Source organism: Cibotium barometz, chromosome 26, assembly GCF_041138505.1.
Source record: "Cibotium barometz isolate CiBa-2024 chromosome 26, ASM4113850v1, whole genome shotgun sequence".
Taxonomy (NCBI): Eukaryota; Viridiplantae; Streptophyta; class Polypodiopsida; order Cyatheales; family Cibotiaceae; genus Cibotium; species Cibotium barometz.
Genome location: NC_141071.1, coordinates 15,661,678 through 15,674,055, shown reverse-complemented (window position 1 = coordinate 15,674,055; position 12,378 = coordinate 15,661,678). Strand labels below are relative to the sequence as shown.

Genomic DNA, 12,378 nt, shown 5'->3' with positions numbered 1-12,378 from the left:
ATGGACCAAAATAACTATCAGTCTTGCAAAGCCCTCTAAATGACTGAAATACGTCAGTAGAAATCTCGGTGAACGACAAAGAATTCACCTCTCGAATTCGACTAAGCACATCTGCAACACTATTCATGGACCCTTTCCGATAACGGATCTCAAAAACAAAACTTACATTAATTCAGCCCACCGAGCTTTCCTTCCTCTCAAATCATCTGCATCACACACATACTAGATTGACTGATGATCAGTCAATACCACAAACTTGGAGCCATATAAATAATGTCTCCAAACCTTGAGAGCATGAATCACAGCATAAAGCTCCTTCTCAAGGGTTGGCCAACGAGATTGAGTGTCGTCTAGCTTTTTTACTCTCAAAAGCAACCGGTCTACCATCTTGAAATAAAGCAGCCCCGATAGCAGTGTCCCTGGCATCAGTTTCGAGAACATAAGGCCGACTAGGATCGGGCAATGCTAAGATGGGTGCTTGCTTGACTTTATCTTTCAAAAGTCTGAAGGCCATATCCAAAACGCAATTCCAAGTGATAGGCTGATTTGACTTACGTCCACGACCTTTCAATAAGTCGGTCATCGGTAGTGTAAGCTGAGAGTACTCCCGTACAGATTTCTGAAGAAAAACAACAAAACTGAGAAAAGAACGAAGTTGTTTCATTGTTCGCGGTATAGGCCAGTCCAGAACCTTCTGAACTAGGTCATAGTCAATGCTCAATCCATCTCTAGTGATTTGTGTCCCAAGTAAATGATGTCTGTCATAAAAAAACTCACATTTACTTAACTTAGCATATAGTTGATTCTGTCTTAAAATAGATAAGACAATCGTGAGGTGTCTAACATGATCCTCAAGAGTACGACTATATATATCAAAATATCATCCAGGAACACCACCACAAATTTTCCCAAATGTTCACGAAAAAGATCGTTCATCATTTGCTGGAAAGTGGCTGGAGCATTGGTTAACCCAAAAGGTAATACGAGAAACTCGTAATGGCCATATCTAGTCTGAAAGGCGGTTCTTTCGACATGCCTTTCATGAATATGTATCTGGTGATAGCCAGTACGTAAATCTATCTTCGTGAAATATTTCGCTCCTGCTAATCGGTCAATCAAGTCATCTGATCTAGGGAGAGGATAACGGTTCTTAATTGTCAGCTTGTTCAATCTCTTGTAATCTATACACATTCGCCAGGTGTTGTCCTTCTTTCTCCTAAGCAACACAGGTGCACCCCAAGGTGATTTACTTGGACGGATCTGGCCCATCCTCAAATAATCTTCGAGTTGTTTAGCCAACTCATCTTCCTCAACTTGGCTCATCCTCTAAGGTGGAATACTGACAGGATGAGCACCAGGGATCAAGTCAATACGATGATCTACTGCCCGCTCAGGTGGTAAACCCGATGGCAGTTCCTTAGGAAATACGTCTTGAAACGAATCAAGTATCTTCTGTAATTCTTTGCTTTCAAACACACTTAATTCATTTACATCCAAGGAAGGGATGAGAAAGGAAGAAAGTGGAATCAATACACAATGGAAAGCGGTATACAAAGAAGAATCCATTATATTTCCAAAATCAATTGTATTTACAAGAGGTCCCTCAGAGGGATGAATACAATCACCTAAAAGACTATACTTGGTGTCCCTATGCTAAAAAGAAAAAATATGACTAGACCAATCTATCTGGAGTTGAAGAGTCTTAAACCACTCAATCCCTAATAACAAGTCTACATTTTCTAGGTGCATAACATAGCATTCCAGAGTATCTTTGTAGTCCTGAATCTGGATTGGAAGCATCTCCACCTTTCGATCCCATACTTGCCTTCCTGCAGGTAGGCGTACCTCATAAGTATGATCACTGGGTGTCATATCAAGACTCAATTTCTGCACAAGTTTGTAGTTAACAAAGTTGTGTGAGCTGCCAGGGTCTAAAAGAATGTGAATCTTATGGCCATTCACTTCTCCATAAACTCGGAGAAGATCATGCAAGCCAAATACTTTAAAATTGAACAGACAATAAGAACAAGTACTAGGGCGAGAAAGTACAGTAATTGACGTACCTGTCAAAGACAATTGGTTAGCTGCCTTTGGCTTGGGTCCAGCGTTTGTCTTGGCACCCTTTTGCTTTGGGCACTCGTTACGCATGTGTCCTTGTTCTTTGCAGATAAAACAACGTCCTTCCTTCTTGAGCTTTAAAGCCCTAAGGAGTCGTTTCTTCTTCACTGGTGTCGAACTTGAATTCTTCGAAGGTTGATAAAACAACGTCCTTCCTTCTTGAGCTTTAAAGTCCTAAGGAGTCGTTTCTTCTTCACTGGTGTCGAACTTGAATTCTTCGAAGGTTGATCCGAAGACTTTCCTTCAGTCATGTTAGCCATAGGTGTGGAGAACTTTCTTTTATGCTTGTTCCCCTGCTCGGTAACGGGTTTTGACTTGGAAGAGACCATTGTATCATCATAGATACGAGCTGAATAAATGGCCTCGTCCAATGTTGTACATTTGTTATTTTTAACCTGTAACGTTATGAGTCGCAAGCTTTTTAACACATACCTTTCTTCGACCTCATCTTCTCTACCTACCGACTCGCTCGTTCACAAGGTATGCTCTCATACCACTGTCAAATCCCCACGGATCTCCTCGTGATCGTTCTTGGTACGAGACTCGAAACCTGCAAACAAACGAACAAACAAACAAGGGGATGCAGGCCTGACTCACCTCCCAGCCATGACATCCGTGGGCAAGCCCACAGTCTTGGCTGTCCCCACCGAGCCACGAGCTGAGCTAACTAGGTTGACGTACCAACCAAACTCCTCCTCGCGACGTCCCATACCGCCACGAAGCTACCCTCGTGGGCCTCGAGATTGCTGCCGGCCTCGGCTGCATAAAGCAGGTGCATGTCTGCACTAGATCCAAGCTCCAAGACCATAGAGCTCTCACAAACTCGCGAGACTCTCTATATCCCAATAACTAAGCTTGGCCACCCTTTTATAGGCTCTTGGCCGGTCATCGGGCGTCCACACTTGGACGCCCGCCTGTCCATACTTGGGTGCCTGCCCGTTAGTATATCCCTAACTCAGCTTGTCAATCAGCATGCCTAGCTCCAAGCCTCCCCAAGCCTCGAAACTAGTCTTGCGTGCGTGTAGCACACGGTAGATACACACTGTGCACATGACAGGAGGAGCACACAACGGTGAAAATCTGGCAAACAGCGCTTGAAAAGCTGGCTCTGGGGAGGCGGAAAACAGCTCTGGGCAGTGGTGATGCCAGAGGCAGGCGGAGGAAATGGCTCTGGTCGATGACGACACCGGCGGAAATGGTGGCGGCGCAGAGGCGGCAGCTGAGCTCTGCAGGGTGGCGCCAAGATATTGCTTGGAGTTAGACAGGGAAGAAGAGGTTAATGATGCCCACCACAAGTCTTCTTCAAGAATCTCCAAGAAGTACTTCTCTATATTCCACCATGAGCATACAAGGTTCTTATATACTTGAGGAGGGAGGGGGGGGGGGGGGGAGGGTTCCATGCTTTTGCCTTGCCTTGCTTTTTGTTTTACCTCTTGCTTTTGTTTTAATTTCTTGCTTTTGTTTTATTAAATATTAATAATAGTCAAAGTTCATTCAAGGCCTTGCTTTTTGGCCCTGGAGCTTCTTTTTGAAAAAGCGTCTTTTAGCTTTTTGATCCAATTCGATGTCCTCTTTCCAACGGTGCCCTCAGCTTTTTGGTCAACAAAGTTTGACTTTTGCTTTTTATTGCCTTTTGACCAAGACAGGTGCTTTTTGACCAAGACGGGTGCTTTTTATTGCTTTTTGACCAAGACGGGTGCTTTTTCCAATGCCAGCATTAGGAACCCTGTTTCCATGTGTCCATCATCATGTCCATGTGTCCAGGCATGAGTTCTATCATATGAAAAGAGTATGGAGGACCAAACAGTTACATCTTCTCGGAAGTATATCTTAGGATTTTGAAATAAAGGTTGAAATAGGTGGGCAAGCGATGTCCAAAGTTATCATTTCAGAGCTTTAGACATTTTTCCATTCTAAAGAAGATCAATGAGGTTGCTGTGAAGCTAAAGCTACCTAACAATTGTTCCATGCATGATATGTTCCATGTCAGTTGGTTGAAGACTTACATTGGATCTCCTCTCTCCAATGTCCACAATGAAGAGAAAAAAGACACAGTGGACAAAGCTTTAAATTATGGTTCCATAACAGATCCTCTTGCAACGTTTCAAGCATAGCTCCGGCTGAAAAGAAAGTCAGTTCCTCAGGAGGTTTCAAGACCGAGGGACACATGAAGCAGTGTGACTTGATAAGAACTTCTTCAACGAGTATCCGGCATTATTGATGGACTATTTCAAGGCTTTGAAGCTTCCGTCACGTTAAGCAAAAGGGGATGTCACGTGCATCCCGCACTTGGATGCCACGTGGACATCTGTACAGGAGGTGCAAGATCTGGAGTGGAAACTGGTCCCTCGTGAGCCCCAGTCCTGGGACGAGTTAGTCAAGGTTCCACTCTAAGCGTTCAAGGTTGGTCAGGTGTACAAGTCTCATACATGGTCTTGGTCAAGTGTGCAAGTCCCACACATGAAGTAGTGACAGTCCATGCTATAAGTCACTCTCTGGAATGATGACAGGTGTTCCGGGCATTAGGCTTGTAGCCAGATGCCAGGCACCTAAGGAAAGCATTTAGTTGCATGTAGGTTTGCATAGAGTGTAGGGTTGTACCCAATACTTGGACTACCATGAGCCATGACATTGGCCCATACGAAGCCCCATAGCATGTGTGGCCAGCCCTTATAGGGCATAGGTCTTGTTGGCCAGCCTGTAGGAGGCAAGGGCCCAGTCGGCCAGCCCCTAGTAGGCATGGACAGGCTGCCGGCCACACCTAGAAGGCCTGAACAGCCAGTCAGCCAGCCCTTGAGGCTTCACAGCCAGGTGGCCAGGCCACAGAGGACCACAGCAAGGCAGCCAGCAACAAACCCAAGGTGGCCAACAGATTGGACAAAGGCACCTATTACAGGTCGTGGGCATTAAATAAACAGGCCAAAAGCCTTTTGTAACTCACCGACCAGCAGATGGAAGAGTATAAAAGCATAGGTTAGCCATAGGTTTTATTCATCTCATTATTCACAAACTGCCGAAGGTATCCAAGGGCCCGACTAAGGGAATTCCGAATGCAACGATGAACTTGAAGGTCAAGAATCAGGTCATCTTAAGGCTGTAGGTACTAGGTTTACAGCCCAGGAAGATCTCCAAGAAGTCAGTCTTTTTCATCATTCAATAAAGCAAACACACCAGTCCTTGGTGGGGGGCCCTTCATAGGGTATTTGGGACCCAATTGGATGTACCTTGTCTTTATTGTTCTCTCTCTCTCTCTCTCTCCTCCTCTCTTGCACTCTTATCTCCACTACATTTTGCAATCGTCAGAATCCAAGGTGCTGAATAATCATTATCAGAGTATAATCCTGTCTGTACGCTTCCGCATGTTACACTCGCATTTATAAGACCCATAGTCGGAAACTCGCAGCACTGGTCACGTCTTTTAGAATTTATATCATCTACCTGTGCAAAAGCTTGTTTCCCATCCGAGGTCACTTGCAAGGTAACAATTGGCCATAAATGCATTTATGGGAACATGGAAGACAGCCCATGGGCAAAAACTGGGTGCCCATTTACCCAAGCAAAAACAGGCAAAGGCTGGACAAAGGAAGGCACCCCATAAAAAGGGAATAAAGGAAATTATGCCACATGTCAGCCTGTATAAGCCGGCTGACCAACACCTATATGCTGTATATATACGTGCCTGTTTGCCCACCATTTTCATCTACAATCATCTCGAAGGTAACAATTGGCCATAAATGCATTTATGGGAACATGGAAGACAACCCATGGGCAAAAAGTGGGTGCCCAGGCCCCATTTACCCAAGCAAAAACAGGCAAAGGGCTGGACAAAGGAAGGTACCCCATAAAAAGGGAATAAAGGAAATTATGCCACATGTCAGCCTGTATAAGCCGGCTGACCAACACCTATAGGCTGTATATATACGTGCCTGTTTGCCCACCATTTTCATCTACAATCATCTCCAGCATATGTGTATACTTCAGCCCCCGGGCAAGCCAATGAAGGAAAATGCGAGCATCTGGAGGTCTTGCAATCTGTGTTTTTCAGCCCTCTGTAAGAAGAGGAAAATGCAGGCCTACTTCAGCTTACTGGTCACCTATGTGCAGAGTGTGATATGCAGCGGAAGTCTTTGTATTGGTTGATCCTGTCACACAAATGCTCACACCGTCTTCTGTATCCTGAGTTTCGTGAGTTTAGCAATCCATTTCATTACTTCAAACTTTAAAGAGATGAGAGAGAGAGATATGAGAACTGTACACCAGATTGGGTCCCAAATTACCCACTGAAGGGCCCCCTATCCCGATAACGAGATAGTATTTGCTTTATTACTTTAGAGAGAATGACTTTGGACTGTAGATAAGCCAAACGCAAGATCTCGGAGGATCGGAGAGCGGCTGATCTGTACACTGCTGTAGAAACACCTCAATGACTTGATCTCGAGCCTATGCACTCCTCCCAAGGGCATGAGGAAGGGCTGCACACCTGAGGCTCAAAGAAGAAGAAGGTGGACTGTTCTACACACTGTTAGAATGCTGAAAACACTTATGAATGCTGAGTTACCTTCACCAGATGACTGCTGAATGTGTTGATGATGCACAGAATGCTGGACACTGATGCAAACAACTGTTTCAATGCTGGAAACTGTTGTAAACTGTTGCTTCAAGGCTGGATTCTGCTGTGGACAGAAACGCAGGTGTCTGGGAGTGTTGATGGACTGAAACGCAGCAGCAACAGATGACTGTAGGGCTGGAAACTGTACGGCTGGAGCAAAACGCAGGTAGACTGCTGTAAGGCTGCACCAAAACGCAGATATGCAGGCTGTTTGCTACTGGTTTTCAGGCGTGGAACTGAGCTGAGGATGTATGCTGATTCTAGGGTATGAACTGATGCTAAGGACAAGCACCTAGGCTGGGCTGAAGCTATGGATCTCAAGGGGCTGGAGAAGAAAGCTTATGGGCACTAGGGCATGGATTAGTCTTATGCTGAAAGCAAGAGAGAGAGGAGAGCTCTTAGCACAATGAAGACTGAATGAGCAAAAGAGGCTCTAGGCAAGCCTATTTATACTAACTGGAGGTTGGTCATTTAATAAACTTAATATTTATAAATGCCCAATCATGCAAATAATGATAAATAAATACTAATAAATATGGGAAAAATACCAGATAAATCCCAGTAAATTCCCTAAGGCTTTGGGGATGTTCTAAATGATGCACAGGCATATGTATGCATATTATGCAAGATGCAGAGTGCTTTCTGATGCAAACCCTAAGGCTTCTACTGACTCTACATGCATGAATGATTCTCTCCAAGTGGGTTAAGGGACTTGACTGACTGACTGACCCACTAAGGCTGAGGAATGACCTACGTAGCTTGTGCCTGACTTATCCTGGACTGAGGATGTACAATGGGGTCACGGCGTACGACAAATATCATCCTACTGGGTTCTAAAACTGTACAAATGCTGCACTTCTGATGATGAGCCATCTTGTCACCATGCACTTAGTGCAAAGTGCATGTGACATTCCCTCCTGATTAGCTTGGCGGCAAGTTCATGGCTTCCAAGTAGTCCGCCAATAACTGGGGGTACTCCTGGAAGAACTCCTCGTCGAGCCATACGGCTTCGTGGGTGCCTCGATCTCGGAACTTCGTATAGAACTGACGAATCCGTCGACCGGAACCATGCTTCCATCGATGAAGAAGGATCTGCTCAGGCTCAATAACTTCTGCCTCGTCTACCACGTCTGGCTGCTGTTCATCTGAAACATCAAACACTTCTGGACCAACATATGGTTTTAGCCAAGAAACATGGAAAACATCATGCATTGTCCAACTGGCAGGCAACTTTAACTTCATTGAGACATCACTTATCTTCTTAACTATTGGAAAAGGGCCAAAACTACGAAAAGAAAGCTTGGGACAACGTTTGCCCACTTGTTTCAATCTCTGCTTCATGATACGCAAATAGACCCAATCCCCTTCCTTGAAGTGGACATCTCGTCTAGATTTATTTGCCTGTCTGCTGTATGCTTCCTCAGCTTTGGTCAAGCGGTCTTTAACTGACTCAATGATCTCGGAAAATGCTTCCGTGGTTTTATTAGCCTCTAAAGATGGAGACACCATTCTCGTCAAAAGAGAAGAAAAACGGCGACCAAAGGCTGCTTCATATGGAGTCCGTCCGACACTGGATGAATGCGTGTCGTTTAAGATAGCTTGGACCAACGGAAGATAGTGCTCCCATTTGGACTGCTGGTCATGACAGTATGACTTGAGGACATCAAAGGCCAACTGATTATAAATTTCTGTCTGGCCATCTGTCTAGGGATGAAATGCACTGGACAACTGCAACTTAGTTCCAAAGTTTTCAAATAATGCCCTCCAGAAATGCGAGGTAAACTTGGAATCTCTGTCTGATGTTATGGTGCTAGGCAAACCACAAATTGGATACCAATGCTTGAGAAACAGACGGGCTACGTCCTCGGCTGTGGCCGTATGCTTGCATGGGATCAGCATGCAGAACTTACTAAAGCGATCCACAATGGTAAAACACTGAGTGTTACGGGATCCAGTGGATGCTGGTAGAGGCCCTACAAAGTCCATAGATATGTCGATGAAAGGTCCGTCAGGGATAGGCAAAGGTTGAAGTAAACCTGCCTTCTTTGTATGGGGAACCTTGACTTTTTGACAAATCTTACAGGCTTGTACATGTGCATAGACATCACGCCTCATCTTTGGCCAATAAAAGGACCGTTCTAATTTCTCGAGGGTACTGTTGATACCCCTATGTTCTCCAACTAAGGAGTCATGGACATCATGGAGAAGAGCAAAACGCTTTTCCCGAGTAACACAGAGACGGTTCTTGTAGAACAACCAACCGTTCTGTACTGAATAGTGGCCAGGCTCAGAAGTGAGGGCCAAACTATACTGAGTACCAAACTCAGGGGAGTCGACATATTGGTCTTTCATACTATCCAAGTCCTTCCCCGTGATTTCGAGAATGGTAGCTTCTTGGACTGCCTCGATGCTGGACTTTCGACTGAGAGCATCTGCTACTGGGTTATGCTTACCAGGGATGTATTCAATCATATCTCCAAACTGTTGGAAGATTTGACTCCACCTGGCCTGTCGATCACTCCACTGGGCACTTGGCATAGTCTGAAGCCACTTAAGTGCTTGGTGGTCTGTTTTCACTGTGAAAGCCTGTCCATAAAGAAAAGGCTTCCAATGTTTGAGCGCTGTGATCACACCCAAAAGCTCTTTGTCATATACCGAATAATTCTTTTCGGCGACATCCAATTTTTTGCTGTAATAAGCCACGGGTCTCAGGATCAACCAATACAAAGACTTCCGCTGCATATCACATTGGTATCAGAGCCAGGTATCACTGTAATATGCGGAAGCTTCGGAGAAGGATCGGTACTTCAAAACTCAGAAAACAGCACTCTTTTCGCGACGGAATTAACGCACAAAACTGAAAGACGATGTGCAGAAAATAGAGAGAGAAGGGGGAGATGGAGAGGACACAGTATTGGGTCCCAATTACCCTCTGTAGGGCCCCCACCACGGATGGTGTATTTGCTTTATTAGAATGATGTAAATCTGAAACAAATACAAAGTACTTGACCTTTTCTTGGCTGGAAAACCTGCCCTTGACCTTCAGTCCTTCACCCCTTTGCTTTAGCAAACCCTTGGCTGTCCTGGCCCTTGAATGCTTGGAGCTCTTGGTGAAATATGAGATAAAAACATGGATTATGGGCTGGGGTATTTATACCCTCCAAAGCATCTAGTCGGCCAGTTCTTAAAAGCTCCACGACTGGGTTCCATGCAATAAAATGCTTTCACACTCTATTAAATATTGTCCAGCCTGCGCATGCATTCCGGGACAGCTTCTGGCTGCTGGGCATGCTGCGCATAGGTGTGGGGACTGCCCCTACACCTGGCCGACTGGCTGGGCAGGGTTTCTAACCCTGTCGGCTGCCTGTCCAGCAGCCCTAGGGCTGGCCGACTGCCCTTCCAGCCCAAGCCATGGCTGGTGGGCACAATGTGGGCCCTCCTGGCCCCTTGGGGGTGGTTCTACACCTCCCCCATGCCCAGACTAAGTATGCAAATGCAAATCCTTGCCCTGGGGTAGCCCTATGGGCTGGCCCCATCTCTACCTGCAAACTACATGCCTACAGAGGCCTGGCATCCAGTTGCAAACCAGATACTCAGCACATCTGACATCATTCCAGAGGGAGACTCACAGCGCGGACTGGCACTGCTTCATGTGCAGGACAATGCACACCTGACCTTGGACTCATGTGCAGGACAATGCACACCTGACCTCGGACGACTGAGATGGATCCCTGGCTGACTCGTCCCGGACTGGGCTCACATGGGACCAGTTCACCATCCCAGGTCCTGCACCTTCTGTACAGAAATGTCTACGTGGCATCCAAGTGCGGGATGCACGTGACATCTCCTTCTGCTTAACTTGACGGAAGCTGCATAGCCTCCAAATAATCCGTCAATAATGCTGGATAGTCTGCGAAAAATTCTTTGTCAAGCCATACCGCTTCATGAGTTCCTCGGTCCTGAAACTTCGTGAGGAACTGTCGTAGTCTTCGGCCTGAGCCATGCTTGAAACGGTGCAGAAGGATCTGTTCTGGAACCATTACTTCTGCTTCATCAATGATGTCTGGTTCCGCTTCGTCTTTGACCTCTGAAGGGGGTGGACCTGCATATGGCTTTAACCAACTGACATGAAATACATCGTGCATAGTCCAACTCGGAGGTAGCTTTAACTGCATAGACACCTCATTAATCTTTTTCCGGATGGGGAATGGTCCGAAGCTCCTGAAAGACAACTTTGGGCATCGCTTGCCCACCTGCTTTAATCTTTGCTTCATAATCCGAAGATATACCCAATCTCCTTCCGAAAACTTCATGTCCCTTCTGTCTTTATTGGCCTGTCGAGTGTAGGCCTCTTGCGCTTTAGCCAATCTGTCTTTAACGGACTCTAGGATCTCCTGGTAAGACTCCGTCACTCTGTTCGCCTCCGGTACTGAAGACGACGTCCTGGTTAACAACGACTGGAAAGGCCTTCCAAACGCTGCCTCATATGGAGTCCTGCCAATAGCTGAAGAAAAAGAGTCATTCAAAACAGCTTGAACTAAAGGCAAAAACGATTCCCACTTACCTTGCTGATTGTGGACATAACACTTCAGCACATCAAAGGCCAACTGGTTGTATATCTCTGTCTGGCCATCTGTCTGTGGGTGGAATGCACTGGAAAAATTCAACTTAGTACCAAAATTATCAAACAATGCCCTCCAAAAATGACTGGTAAACTTGGCATCTCGGTCTGACACTATGGTCCTAGGAATCCCACCAATCGGGTACCAATGCCGAATGAATAGCTGGGCAACATCCTCGCAACAATAGTCAAACACTGTGTATTACGCTTATTCGGACTGGGAGGCAGATTTGTGACAAAGTCCATTGAAATGTCTTGGAAAGGACCCTCAGGAATTGGCAAAGGCTGTAACAACCCTATCTTCTTTCCACGAGGAGCTTTCACCTTTTGACAAATGTCACAGCGTTGTACATATGTAAACACATCACGCCTCATCTTTGGCCAATAGTATTGCCGTTCTAATTTCTCCAGAGTCGAATTCATGCCCCTATGACCACCTATAATGGCGTCATGGGCATCATGGAGAAGAGCTGCCCGGAATGATTTCATGACACACAGTCGGCCTTTGTAGTAAAGCCAACCATCGCGTATCAGAAAATGGCATGGTCCTGTGGCATCCAATGCCTGTTCCCACTGTGTACCGAATTCCTCAGAATCCGCGTACGTGTGCTTCATGTCTTCTAGTCCTGTACCAACAAGGTCCAGTCTAGTGGTCTGAATCGCAGATACTTGTCCCTTCCTGCTCAAAGCATCGGCCACTGGATTGGCCTTTCCTGGAAGGTACTCAATCATTCCACCGAACTGCTGGAATATCTGACTCCAGCGGTGTTGTCGATCACTCCACTGTGCACTGGGCATCGTCTGAATCCAGCGCAATGCCTGATGGTCAGTGCGGACCTCGAAATCACGGCCATACAGGAAATGTTTCCAATGTTTCAAGGCTTGAATGACTGCTAGGAGTTCACGATCGTAGACTGAGTAATTCTTTTCGGCGGGCAGTAACTTACGAGACATGTAAGCTACTGGATGACCATTCTGTTGCAATACACCTCCAATTGCGATGTTACTCGCATCGGTGATCACCTGAAAT

The 12,378-nt window shown here is 46.0% G+C and overlaps 1 protein-coding gene across 4 annotated transcripts in view; it reads right to left on the bottom strand.

Moving 5' to 3' along the window:
• Positions 1-12,378, bottom strand: part of LOC147623716 (TSL-kinase interacting protein 1-like) — a 102,236-nt gene that overhangs the window by 28,831 nt on the left and 61,027 nt on the right. The gene's annotated exons all lie outside the window — the stretch shown is intronic.